The sequence below is a fragment of the Lepidothrix coronata genome, unplaced genomic scaffold (genome assembly GCF_001604755.1).
Source record: "Lepidothrix coronata isolate B3197 unplaced genomic scaffold, Lepidothrix_coronata-1.0 Scaffold14, whole genome shotgun sequence".
Classification (NCBI taxonomy): Eukaryota; Metazoa; Chordata; class Aves; order Passeriformes; family Pipridae; genus Lepidothrix; species Lepidothrix coronata.
The window spans coordinates 2,661,854-2,676,217 of NW_016690194.1; positions in this window are offsets into that span (position 1 = coordinate 2,661,854).

Sequence of the window (14,364 nt, forward strand, 5' to 3'; positions counted from 1 at the left end):
ATCACCACCTTTTCAATTAGGCCATAGCACTAAGTGCCACATCCAGTCATTTCTTGGAACACCTCTAGGGATGGTGACTCCACCAACTCTCTGGGCAGCCTGTTCCTGAACCATTCCTGGCATGGCTTGAGGCTTGATATATGTCTTGCAGAATACAATACTGTATTAAGTAATAGAATACATCTATGATAATTTTCGTAGTCTTTTTGGTGACATTAAGCATCAGTAACATTTGTTAAGGAAAGTTATTCAGGCTGCTTTTATAACTTTGAGCTTTTATATAGATAACAAGTTATAAAAATGAATGCAAAACTATACTGTGGGTTTTTACTATGTAAAGAGTTGGAATAATAGCCATATTTCCCAAGTTCCCCCTGTATCTTTCTCTTAAGATCAAAGATGAAAAAGGTGCTCCTTCTCGTTAATAAATTGTGATTGTGAGACTAATGGTAATGCAATGACTGCAAGAAATCACTTAAGAATGTCCACAATGCTCCAGTAAAAACCCAAAGTTTCAGTAAAACTGAGTAACTTAAATTTGTTTTTTAAAGGATATTGTAGAAAACCCACATACCAAATATATTGCATAATTCTACTTTCTATGTTCAATGAGTAAAACCTAACTGGTTTAAATAGAACTTTTAGGCTTAGAAAAACCTGCATACCAAATATATTGCATAATTCTGCTTTCTGTGTTCAATGAGCAAAACTCAACTGGTTTAGATAGAACGTTTAGGCTTTGTGAAGATAGTGTGAGATAAATGCTCACCTGTATAACTGGTAATTAACTAATTAGATGAAAATACATGATTTTCTCTTCTAGATTTTTTTTAATTTAAGAACAAACTGACTGAAGTACTCAGAAACCAGGGGTATCTAATGATAGTTTCAAATAAGACCTTTCTTTCTTCAATTCTACAACAAAAATTAATATGCAGCTACACTCTCTAGACAGAAGCATACACAAATCACATCAGCCAGAGATCAGAAAGGTTTTTTTGAAAGATTTTAAAATAATATTTTACAATAATGCACTGACTGATCATTACTCTTCATGTTCTATACCCTTTTATTTGCTGGGTTTTGGAACACCGTTCTGAGTGGCATGATGGCAGGTGGAGTCAATGTAAGGCTTAATAATAGAAATTTATTTAGTTCTTGTATGAGGTAGTGAGTACCCATGGACTGCTGCTCTATGAAAGGCTCTTCTGACCTCACAGTGAGAGCCGAAGCAGGATTTATCGGTTGAAATATCTGATATTAATCTATAGTAACACGGCTAAAGGACAGGAGCATGCATACTCATCAATACTAATAATAAAGTCTGTCCATGTCAAGAAGGATCTGAAGTACATTCAGATGTTGTTGTTTGAAATTCCTGGGCATTGTGATGGAAGTCAGTCCAAAGCGAGAAAATGTTCAAGATAGTGAAAGGAAAATTATTGAAGTTGTTCATGCATTGAAAACTTTGAAAACTCTACTTTAGCTACCATGGATATTGTGATATTTCAGCAAGTGAAGTAAAGTATGCTTTTCATGGTTTAAACATGTCTTGAGAAATGGATTTGTAAGGGCTTTAGGACTTTAGAGTTCAAACTTTAAGCATTTATGAAGGACATTTGAAGGAATTCTTGTACTACAGGATGTTAAGAAACAAGTTAAGAAACAAGTAATGCAGTTCTTCTAGTATGTTTTTCCCTAGTTGCCTACTGTTTTATTTTTTTTGCAACCTCCTCTACAACATCTTGATATCCAAAACCCATTGTAGTCATATCTTGTTATGAAAGCCAATCAAAATTCTTACAAATATCTTAGTTCCGTATTAAATTTCTATGATTTTGCACAGTTAAGTCCTCCAAATTTCACCCAGGATGAAGTGTTGCCTAGAAAATTCCATTTTCCAGGGAAACAAACAAACAAATAACACAATCACAGTTGGACTGATTGGACCATGTGTTACCAGAGTGGATTCTGGTTCTGTGTTGTAACTGCAGGCAGTTCGGTGTTTGTTAGTGATGAAAGGGGTAGTTTGGTGTGAAAACATCTATGATCATGCTAGTGTGAATTCTGTAATTTTGAAATTAAAAATTGCTTTCCTTTGGAAAATCAGTAACCCCACTTATTGCAATAGCTTGTCTAAGAGCAGACTTTTTCAATTACATTTGTTTCTCTCAATTTCACTAAACGTAATTTTTCTTTTAATTATTTCTATTATATGGCAGGGAGAAGTATCTACTGTTGTGACCCTTCGCTTATTTTTTTTCTATGTCCTCTTTCCTTCAGTGTCTCCAGCACCCTTCAATAGCTTTAGCTAACTGAAATTTGTAAACATACTTCAGGACTTCAGTGGATCTACGAGGGCCCTCTCTTCCAAAGAGTTACAGTTAGCTCTAAATGAAATTCAACTTCATTTCAATACAAGCACTCATGTTACTACAAATAATAAAGAGGATGCAGCATCACCCACTATCCAAGACTTTTAATAGTTCAGCAACTATTAGTTCAGCATACACAGTAATTGGGCTGCTTGAATTGGAAATTTCAAGAGAAGTGTTTTGAAACACCATTTCAGTTACTGTGTTAACTTTGGAGACTTAAAGGGATGGAAACACATACATACAGCACTCATTGAATGCAAAAGCTTAAAGGACCATAGAAGTAAGGCTGCAGCAACTACTTTCTTAATAATCATAATAATCTTAATACTGAATCATTTGGTAGGCCATTTTACCTAAATAGAATATTTCCTAAATCAAAAGGGTACTCAGTAATTTCTGTAGTTGGCACTCATACTCCAAGAATATCTTACCAAGTTGGCACAAATGAGGACACAGCAATATATCAAAGTCAGTGAAATAACTAAAAAGTTAACAGAAACAAGATGAATGTGCTATCATAAATTAATCACTCAGGCTTAAACACAAATTACTAAACAGCAATCACAGAAGTGTTCCCACAAAAGCACCTAAACAGAAATTCAGTTGTGCGTGGCTTTAGCCCAATAGTTGCTGGCATAAAACAATAAAACCCTTTAACTTTTATTTGAATAATCTTTGCAGTTACGCCAAAATAAACATAGGGATTAAGAGCTGAACACAAAAATTTCAGTCCTAGCTATAAGGTTTACCAACAGTCCTCTATTCCCTGTCTCTTCATCCGCAATGCTAATACTGCACACTAAAGTGAAAGGCTGCAGACATGAATGCTTCAGATTTAGATATTTTTAATATAAAAGATGATGCATTTAGGTTCTCATCTGACTATGCAGTTATTCTTAACTTTACCCTCCTTAGTTGCACAAGACTCTTGAGGTTTTCATGACTGGGTTTAAATTCCAGGGTGACATTACTGTGTCTCTATAAATGAGCCGTGAGAGCAGGACGCACAAGATCCAATGTCTGGTGTTCCTCTCTGCAGTCTATCTTCCCACCACAAGAAGGCAACATTAAATCATCTAAAATCCTAACAAAGCACACAAAAAGTGGAAGGTGTATTCGAGATGCTACACCGTGGTTGTAGTACAAGCCTTCCTTTATTTAAACAGCACTTTCCTGCTCCCTTTTCCTTTGGTGGGAGTGTATCAGTGTACTCTTGCCTTGCTGCCTCAGCATCCCTCACATTTGGACTCCAGAATCAAAAATTCTTAAAATGTTGTCACTTACTCAGAAAAGTTTTCTCTGAAAAATAAGAAAATTCCTCCTCTCCAGTAATGTAGCAAATCATTGTCGAACTCTCAATTGTAAGTAACAGTAAAAGGAAGATTTAACAAAATTAAAAATAAAACTAATTTTTGATTGTGCCTGATCTCTTAGAAAATGAGATGACAGTAGACTATTAAATGACATCCTTCTTCAATGTATGATTATTTAAGAAAAATGCAGACAAACATATAACAAGAATGACAATGTTTGACACGAAGGAGCAGATTGCCTGTGCGTAACCATTCTAAATCAAATTTTACCATAAATGCCTAATCTAAGTATTTTATGCTGAAATTTAATCCTGAGCCTTCGCAGAAATAGAAATGTAAATTTACTGTTAACATGAAACAAGCTTTTTAAAAATTATTTGAAAACTGGGGGAGAGACTTATCTGCATTCTTATTTATATCTGAAACTTTTCATGTAACTGACCTGTTTGACCTGCCTGCTTGTTGTCAATATATTTTGTAGAGCTGTTTTTCATGATTTTCCCCAAGGGAAACTCAGTTATGTGCCAGCTGTGTTGACCTCAGAACTGGGAGAAATTATGGTTCCAGTACATTCAGAAAGCCTAAAATTAGTTTATTTCATCACTCCAGCTTAAGATTTGATGTGCACAGGCCATCATAGACATGGGTGTAAATAATAAAATCAGAGTGAAACCATCTTTTCGTTATGAGCCAGCAATGTGCGCAAGTGACCAAGAAGGCCAATGACATCCTGACTTGTATCAGGAACAATGTGGCCAGCAGGACCAGGGAAGGGATCATCCCCTCTGCTCAGCACTGATAAGGCCACACCTTGAATCCTGTATTCAGTTTTGGGCCTCTCATGACAAGAAAGACATTAAGGGGCTAGAACGAGTCCAGAGAAGAGCAACAAAGCTGGTGAAGGGTCTGGAGCACAAGTCCTATCAGGAATGGCTGAGGGAGCTGGGGTTGTTTAGCCTGGAGAAAAGGAGGCTCAGGAGAGACCTTGTCACTCTCTATGACTACCTGAAATGAGGGTGTAGTGAGTAGGTGGTTGGTCTCTTTTTGTAACAAATGATGAGACAAAATGGCCTTAAGTTGCACCAGGGGAGGTTTAGATTGGCGATTAGAAAAAAATTCTTCACAAAAGGGGTACTCAAAGCAGAGGCTGCCCAGGAAAGTGGTTGAGTAACCACCCCTGGAGGTGTTTAAAAGCCAAGTGTTTAAAGAAGTGACATCATGAGATATGGCTTAGTGACAGGACTTGGTTAACTTTGGACTTGGTGATCTTAAGGGTTTTTTCAAACCTAAATGGTTCTGTGATTAACTTCATTGTCTTGCTTGTTGTTGTAGTTAGGCTGGGTAATTGCTGCTTAGAGGAGTCTAAGAGATGGTATTACCTCCATCTGTCATAGCATTCTTGAATTCATAGAATCATAAAAAAGTTTGGATTGGGCAGGGTTCGCTGCTTTGGGCAGGGAACATTCCACTAGAACTGGTTGCTCAGAGCTCCAACCAGCCTGGCCTTGAACACTCACGAAGATGGGGGTTGTACAAATTACACAGTAATTTCTTGCTAATATCTAATCTAAGCCTACTCTCTATCAGTTTAAAGCTATTCCTTCCTGTCCTATCCTGAATTCCTGGCTAAGAAGTTTTAATCCTTGAACACATTTAATTTTCAAGTCAAATGACTGCAACTGAATGTTTTAAACTCATGAAGTTCAACAAGGCCAAGTGCAAGGTCCTGCACCTGGGCTGGGGCAAACCCCAACATCAATAAGGACTGGGGGACAAATGGAGTGAGAGCAGCCCTGAGGAGAAGGACTTGGGGATACTGATGGATGAAAAGTTAGACATGAGTTGTCAATATGCGCATGCAGTCCAGAAAGCCCACCACATCCAACTGACCAGTGTGACCAGCACGTGGAGGGAGGTGATTCTCCCCCTTTACTCTCTTCTCTTGAGATCCACCTCAAGAGTACTCCATACAGCTCTGAAATCCCCAGAACAAGAAAGACATGAATCTGTTGGAGTGAGTCCAGAAGACAGAGAAAGGCTCCTTACCGGGGTGTGTAGAGAAAGGACAAAGGGTAATCGTTTTACATTGAAAGTGGGTAGATTTAGTTTGGGCATAAGGGAGAAATTTTTTGCGATGAAGGTGGTGAGACACTGGAATAGGGTACCTGGAGAAGCTGTGGATGCCCTGTCACTGGAAGTGTCCAAGGCCAGGCTGGATGGGGCTCTGGGTAACCTACCATGGTGGACTAGAGGATTGATGCCATGGAATGTTGGTGCTAAAAAAATACTCCAGAGCAGTTAATTAGGGGTGAGATAAGGAAAGGGTTTAATTATGCCAAGGCAAAAGATGTTACATGGCACGCGCCCTGGCTGTGCCCAAGATGTTACATTTTATAACAATATCTGTCCAATCCTAACACGTCCACCCTGTGGCCTTTACTCTGGACCACCCTGGGTCCACCCCCTGAGAAATGGGTCTGGGGGCTTTTACTTCATCATCTTCACCATCTTCAGAGCACAAAGGATACATATTCACCTAATTCTTGACTCCATTTTGTGATTCAGGCCCTGATATACTGTTCTCTAAACAGTCTAGGCCTTGCCTTGACAAGAGACTAAACATTGCCACTGAATTCAGGGGTAGGTTTGATATGGGGTGCATAGAATGGGGTAAGAGGGTTAAGGAATGTGTAAACTAAGGGTGCTACAGGAAAAGGGACAAGGGAGTGAGGGTTGCTGCTTTTAAAATCTACTTATAAAACTTATAAGGCTTACAAATATTAGAAAAATAAAAAAACCATTAAGGGCTTAAGGCATCAGGATCTTTAAAGGTCACTTCCAACCCAAACCATTATATGATTGGAAGTGTTCTCTTCTGTAACTGTTGAACTGGGTATATATTAATGTTTGCTATACCTTTAGTGGTCTGCAAAAGTATTGTTCTAAAATTCATTTAATATTGTAGTAAATTATTTAGTGTTTGGAATATAACAAATTGTTTACTGTAAATTTAGTTTGCCAACAATTTTTCCAATATATTGATAGATATCATCTAGGCTTTTTAACTTAGGTCCTATTTAAAACTGAAGTTAGGTTTCTTACCAACCTCTTAATGAAGCCTAGGAGAGTCACAAATGGTAATGCTGCATGCAGATCTGTTTTGAATCTGGAGCAGTGAATTCTTGGATCTGTTGAGTGCCAGCTGTAAGCATGTTTTGTATCAAATAATCTGACTGTTGTGACAGGAAAGCTGTGATTAAAAGAGAGGGTTTTGTGGAGGTGGGGCAGCGCTGTTCTGAGCCAGCTTCCTTTTCTGCCTTGAGACTCCTGCTCAGTCCATCCCCCTGTCACCAATTCACTTCTCAGAGGAAGGCTCTGAAGGGCTGGCTGTGCATGTGTGAATAAAATGGTGCAAAAAAATCTAGTTTACATAAGAGGCATGCACCACACAGCCAGTCGCTCGCTCCCTCACCAGTAGGACCAGGGAAAGAATCAGAAGGGTAAAAGCCAGAAAACTTCTGGGTTGAGATAAAGCCAGTTTAATAGGGAAAGCAAAAGCTGTGCATACAAGCAAAGCAAAATGAGGAATTCATTCACCACTTCCAATGGGCAGGCAAGTGTTGGACTTGATGATCCTTGGCGATCATTGATGATCCTTGATGATCCTTCCAACTCAGAATGTTCTGTGAACTCTGTGAACTCTGTTCAGCCATCTCCAGGAGAGCAGGGCCTCATCACACATAACAATTACTTTGGAAGACAAATGCCATCACTCCAAATGTCCACCCTTTCCCCCCACTGTGTATACTGAGGACAACGTCATATGGTCTGGAATATCCCTTTGGTCAGTTTGGGTCACCTATCCCAGCTATGTCTCCTCCCATTTTCCCATGCACCCTCAATTTCCTCACCAGTGTAGGAGTACAAAAAGCAGAAAAGACCTTGACTTTGTGCAAACTCTGCTCAACAATAAAAAACCCCATCTCTATTATCATCACTGTGTTCATCATGAATCCATAGCACAACCCCATACCAGCCACTGTGAAAAATTAAGGGCTTGTTAGTTACTACTTGTGGAAGTCTATTGTAAAATTTAAGAGCTTGCTAGCTAACACTTTTGAGTCTAAATACTGGACTGGTTGCTGGAGTTAAGGCAAGTGTACAATAAAAGCACAAGAATTCCCTGACACTTGGTCTGGTGCCTTGGTTCAGATTGATGAGAATTTACAATGAACATCACACCCCGTACTGATGGGTCATGACAAGGTCTGAACTGAAAAATGTTAATACTGATAGACCTGTTAATCTAGACACTCAAAAAGATCAGTCAGAAAACAGACCTTTTATAGTTATGGGGTCTTCAAGTTATTATGGGCAGCTGCAAAACTATGGAATATAGAGACTAATGCCTCAAAAGTAGTTTCTTCTTGCTAAGTTCGTATTTATTTAAAATATTGTAAGTCTCTAAAATATTGTGAATATACTACTCTTCTGAGTTGTCATATTGAAGACTAATGTACAGACATAATGCCTGGGAAAATTCTCCATTGTTGGAATTATTTTTGATTTTACAGGTATTCTGTTGCACAAAACCAAATTAGAAGTATTGTGATTTTATTAAAACTGTGCTTTTTAATAGTAGCTGAAGGCTTTATATGTAACTATTATAATTACTGCTGCACCAGCAATTGTTAATCATTGTAAAATAGTTTAAAATGCATCATGATATAAGCATTCCTATTAGTATTTCTTGTAGATTCTTTACAGATATAATGTAATCCATATTGCATTTTTACCTTAATTTTACACAGCAAAACTATGTTAACAAGACAGGCAGTGTTGTCTATTAAATAAATTTTTCTGTTCTGTAACTGTTATTGCAAATATTCATGCTGATTTAAAACACTGTAGGAAGCGTTTCACCTGTGATTTACACTTTATTTGGGGAGTGTATATGAAGCAAGGATTAGAGGCCCTCTATACTGGCATTTTCTTTGAATTTACTAAAGTCACAGGACAGATATCCTCTTCTGGAGAAACTAAAGGGCACTGACATGCAAATACACAACACAGGATTATGACTGGGATTGACTCTGGCTTCAGTTCATGCTAAAACTTTGTGTGTATCCAAGGGTATTTAATGTAATTGTAGCTGCAAAATCATCTTTGTTATCAGGGTCTTGTGAAAAGAATTATATCGTAAGTGCCTGCATCTGCAGACCTTAGCCCCCTTATGTGACCAAGTGCCATGAGACATCAGGATTAATATTCAATTTCATAGTATATAACAAATTGAGTTTGACACTGGCAGCTAGTCTGACACTCATAATTCAAAGAAGAGTCCTAAAATGAAGTGAAAAATTACCTAAAGCATGAAGTGATAATAGTATAATGCCATGGGTACATCTTTCTCATTCTCTGTAAACACAGAATTACTAATAAAAAATGCCTTTGGTGTAGACTGTAGGTGTATAATATGACATAAGCAGTGCTGACAGAAGAGGACCTGGTGGTTGTGGTTGACAGCAAGTTGAATATGAGTCAGCAGTGCCCTGGCAGGCAGAAGGGCCAATTGTGTCCGGGGGGGCATCAGGCAAAGCATCCCCAGCCAGTCAAGGCAGGGGATTGTCCCGCTCTGCTCTGCACTGGGGTGGCCTCACCTTGAATATTGTTTGCAATTTAGGACACAGCAATGTGGGAAAGATATTAAGCTCTAAGAGAGCATTCAAAGTAGTACAATGAAGATGGTGAAGGGCCTTGAGAAGAAGCTGTATGAGGAGCAACTGAGGTCACTTGCTGTGTTCAGCCTGGAGAAGAGGAGTTCTGGGGGAGACCTCATTGCAGTCACAACTTCCTCGTGAGGGGAAGAGGAGGGTCAGACACTGATCTCTTCTCTGTGGTGACCAGTGACAGGACCCAAGGGAATGACCTGAAGTTGTGTTGGTGGAGATTTAGTTTGGATGTTAGAAAAATGTTCTTCACCCAGAGGGTGGCTGGGCACTGGAACAAGTGTCCCAGGGAAGCGGTCACAGCACCAAGCCTGACAGAGTTCAGGAAGCATTTGGATATTACTCTCAGGCACATGGTGTGACTCTCAGAGATGGTCCTGTGAAGGGTTAAGAGCTGGACTTGGTGATCCTTGTGGGTCCTTTCCAACTTGGCATATTCTTTGATTCTGTGATTCTGTCAAAACAAGATACAGTAAATTTCACTTTCCTTGTATGAGTAATGATAATCTTAGGAGATATCATACAATAATTCATCCAGGATTTGGTGAAAGAGGGGATTAAACTTGAAAGGTTTAATATCCTTAAAAGCAGCAGAAAGTCCTTCAACCTGGGCCGCAGGTAAGTCATGAATATCAGCATTTTAACCAAAAGTGTCATGGTGTTTTGTTCAAGTGCATGTGCATGTGTGCATATTCCTGTGGCTGGGTGCGACAATTTATTACTAAGACCAGAACAATGCCAGCTATTTCAGCCTGACTACTGTAATGATTGAGTAAATGATTTTTCTAGAAGTTTGGGTTAGCATGCTAGAAAATATCATTGTAAAATAGAATTATAACTGGAAGTGGATTGTTTGTTTTACATCTAGTTTTAAAAGAATACTGATTGTCAGGCTTTGATATAAGCTATAGCTGTGTTGCATTCATGGTCAACAAAAATATTTATTGCAACTGAACTGAAAATCTGCAAGCTATGGGAAAATTAAGTAAGTGCCCAAGCTCTATTCACAGTGCCTCCAGTACTTAAGAAACAGTTCTACTAACTAGGACTTTTTTTTTTTTTTAAATTGTTGAATCTAGCTTGAAGGGTTTTTGAGGATTATTGCAAATAAGCGGACTTTGAATCTATAGCACTAGCTATTGCTCTGTCTATAGCTTTAGTTCTTTAAGTTAGTTTGACATCTGATAAAATGCTTAAATGTCCTTTTTTTTCCCCCTCTGGTTAAACACTTTAAAGGATAACTGAATGACATAAGATGCCCTACAAGGCTCAGAAGGCTTGTATTTCGCTGTAGTATCCCAGCACTAAGAAGTCTAGAAAAGGGTTATTAAATCCTGTCAACACTTGGTAATAAGTTTGCATTTCAACAAACATCTTTTGGCATTTCCAATGGCTTATCATGAAAGGAGTTTAAATATCATGAAAATTTGTAGCAAGATTGGAGTTTTATGTAAGTCTCACCACCAACATGTTGGCCCAAGCGACATTATGGAAATACGTAGAATTGTAAATACATGAGCAGTTGCTGCTCTACAGAAAGAACAGAAAGAGTTCTAAACAAACCTATAATCATTAGAGACCCAACAAAGGAACAAAGAGGGGAAAATGCAAAACAGTACAAGCACATGTTAATGTTATTTATTGGCAGAAACTTTTGTTAATGAAATGCAAGCAACAAACAAGTTTTCAGAAATCATTCTCAGTTAAAGTAAGTATAGCACATCATGATCTCTCTAAACACAATATAAGTAGGAACAGAAAAAGTTACATTTAAAGTGTGTGTGTGTATATATATATATATATATATATATATATATATATATATATATAAATTTTTTATATTCAAAATCTCTATGTCAAAATTGCCTTACTTCAGGCTGATTTTTTTTTGTAAGTTGACTTCTACTCCTCCATGACATGGTGCAGGTAGAGAAAAGATTACAGATGATAAAATAAGGGTGAGTAGTTTTGAATACCACAGAAGTAGGAGAATATACTTGTTCCATTAAAAATAAAAGAACCATCAAAAAACAAACCCCAAAAACTAAAACTTACAGTTGCGAGAAAGAGCTGACCATGCATAACAAAGACAGTGGAAAAATCATTTGGCAAATAAATTTGAAACCTCTATCTTCTATAGGATAATAAAAATCTATTATTCTCTTGAAAACCTGTTACATTATTCTCCTCTGGAATTCAAATTTAATTCTGCAATTAGAGGGCAACACTTCAAGGTTCAATTGTTAATCTGTTTCCATCAAAAATTATATGAAAAAGAAGCAAAACCATCTTGAGTATTTTTTTTTCACTTCACACAATAAACCCCCTAGGTAAAAGCAGCTTTCTCATCTTTTGTGAAGTGCCAAGAAACATGCAGAAATTCCAGGTGAATGAGTATAGTATCAAATACTACTTGTAGTAAGAACAAGTCTTTGCCAGGCAACAAATGGATAACACAAGTAAAAAAACACCTTTTTTTTTTAGATATATGAATAAATTTTATCTCCAGCTGTTACCTATAATACTATTATTTCGGTAAAGCTTCTCTTTTGGAGGGTCTGAATTTCCATGCTTGGAAAAAAAATTGTATGTGATTTGATTGGTGAGGCCACACCTCAAATCCTGTGATCAATTTTGGGCCCCTCACAACAAGAAAGACATTGAAGTTCTGGAGCTTGTCCAGAGCAGGACAATGGAGCTGATGAAGCCTCTGGAGCACAAGTCCTATGAAAAGTGGCTGAGGGAGCTGGGTTGTTTACCCTGGAGAAAAGGAGGCTTAGAGGAGACCTTATTGCTCTGTACAATGACTTGAAAGAAGGTTGTGACAAGACAGGGGTTGGTCTCTTCTCCCAAGTAACAAATGACAGGATAAGACAAAATGGCCTTAAGTTGCACCTGGGGAGGTTTAGATTGGCTATTAGGGAAAAATTTCTTCCCAGAAAGGCTGGTCAGGGAGCAGGCTGCCCAGGAAAGTGGTTGAGTCACCATCCCTGGAGGTATTTAAAAGGTGTGTAGACACAGTACTTAGGGACTTTGTTTATGGGTGCTAAAGCAAAAAATGAAGCTGCACACAAAGAGTTCGATTTTGGGACTTGTCCACTGACACTTTTTGGCATTCCCCTTTTATTCATATTCTCCTGTGAACAGCACTCAGTGTTTTTCTTTTAATCAACCAGAATTCCCAGGATCGTCCCAAACCAATGCCCTGATCTCACACATTTGCACTCGCATCATGTGGTGGCTGTGTTCAGCCATGAGAGAAAAACACACGCTTATCATGCAGGCTGTTTAAAGTGGTTTTCCACTTTGAGAAATAACATTCTCTCTCAAAGCACTTAGCCAAGGCCAATCCTCCCTTTTGATTCTGATTAACTAAATGCAGGTGTAAAGTAACTCAGCTTGTTCCCACATTGTTTAGTGGTGGACTTGGCAGTATTGGGTTAAAGTTTGGACTTCAGGATCTTAAAGGTCTTTTCCAACCTAAGTGATTCTGTATCGTGTAAGAAATGCATTTGGCAAATTCTGTTCCCATGTTTTCAGGGATGTAGGTGTGCATGGAGAAAATTTCTCAGAAACAATAAATAAGGACTAATGGGGGATGTTTATGTTCTGAATAAAGCGGTCATCACATTGTAACTAACATAGAAATTAGTACAATAAATCACAAAAATGAAAATATACTGAGGAGGAGTTTTGTTTGTTTGTTTTGGTTAGCTTTTTTCCTAGTAGAATTCTTTGCTTATGTGTCAGTTATTTCCACTGAAAGCATACATAGTTACCTAGGCCTGACTTCTTGTCACAGGTAACAACAGCCATTATTTTACTGCTGATGCACATAATTTCAGCTTGATATGTTACTTCTATATATGAGTTACTGTATCTTTTAGTGAATACCTAAAGTGATGGAGAATACATCAGTGAGGTCAAAGCAGTTCAGCTTTGTTCTTCCAGTAGGAAAATTTTCTCAATCAGTATATAACAACCAGCATACATATAAGATATGCATTATATAATTAGATCAATCCTTCAGAACTTTTTTTTAATTCCTGTATTAGTAGCAGAATCTCAAGAAAATTTTCTGTGGCAGCATGACAGTTCAGATGACCATTTAATTAGGTAATATCTTCTCTCTGTTATTTGTGTTTCCCCTCATTGTAGATACAATTATGAGGAGTCTCTGTTACAGTAAAATCATATTCATCTGTTTAATCATAGTCAACCAGTTATCTACTCTTACTACTAATCCTTTTTTTTTGAAGTATTGTCAAAACAACATTTTTTTTGCTAAATACAGCCTATCATATTTATTGAAGTAACACCAAAATTGTTTAAATGAGCCTATTTTATAAAATATTTCATGTAATTCAATATGTCATTATTTATAACCCCAGAAATCTGAGCACTGACATATCAAATAGATTTCTGAACCATTCGTTCAGGCTTTGATATGACCTATATGGCAAACCAGCCCATTTTTCCTTTCTTTTAGTCAGCTAGCCTCTCTAATTCATTATGTGGACTCATGGGGCTGCTCTTTGTGCTTCTTTATGGAGAATCTGGAGGGTTTTATTGCTTCAGAAATAACACTTGACTCTATGCAATTCCTCAGCCTGCCTTTAATAAATCTCAGTTCTGCTGGGTTTCTATAATTTTCTGGTCTAATCAGCACTACTTCCAACAGTACTGAAACAGCACAAAAAGGTTGTTCCCTGTCATTCACCAATGGCAAACACCAACATTCTCACAAGACATTCTGCTTGAGTCAGGTTAGTTTTACCCTGCAGCTGTGTTGCTGCAATAGTGAAAATGTGGAGATATGAAGTGTAAATCAGACTACACATCAGTTAATTATATTTCAACATTGCTAAATTATCATTTTTTTAATAAATTATTCTCTCTTTGATACGGAACTGATCAGAAGTAAAGAAGTCAACAGATTATCTG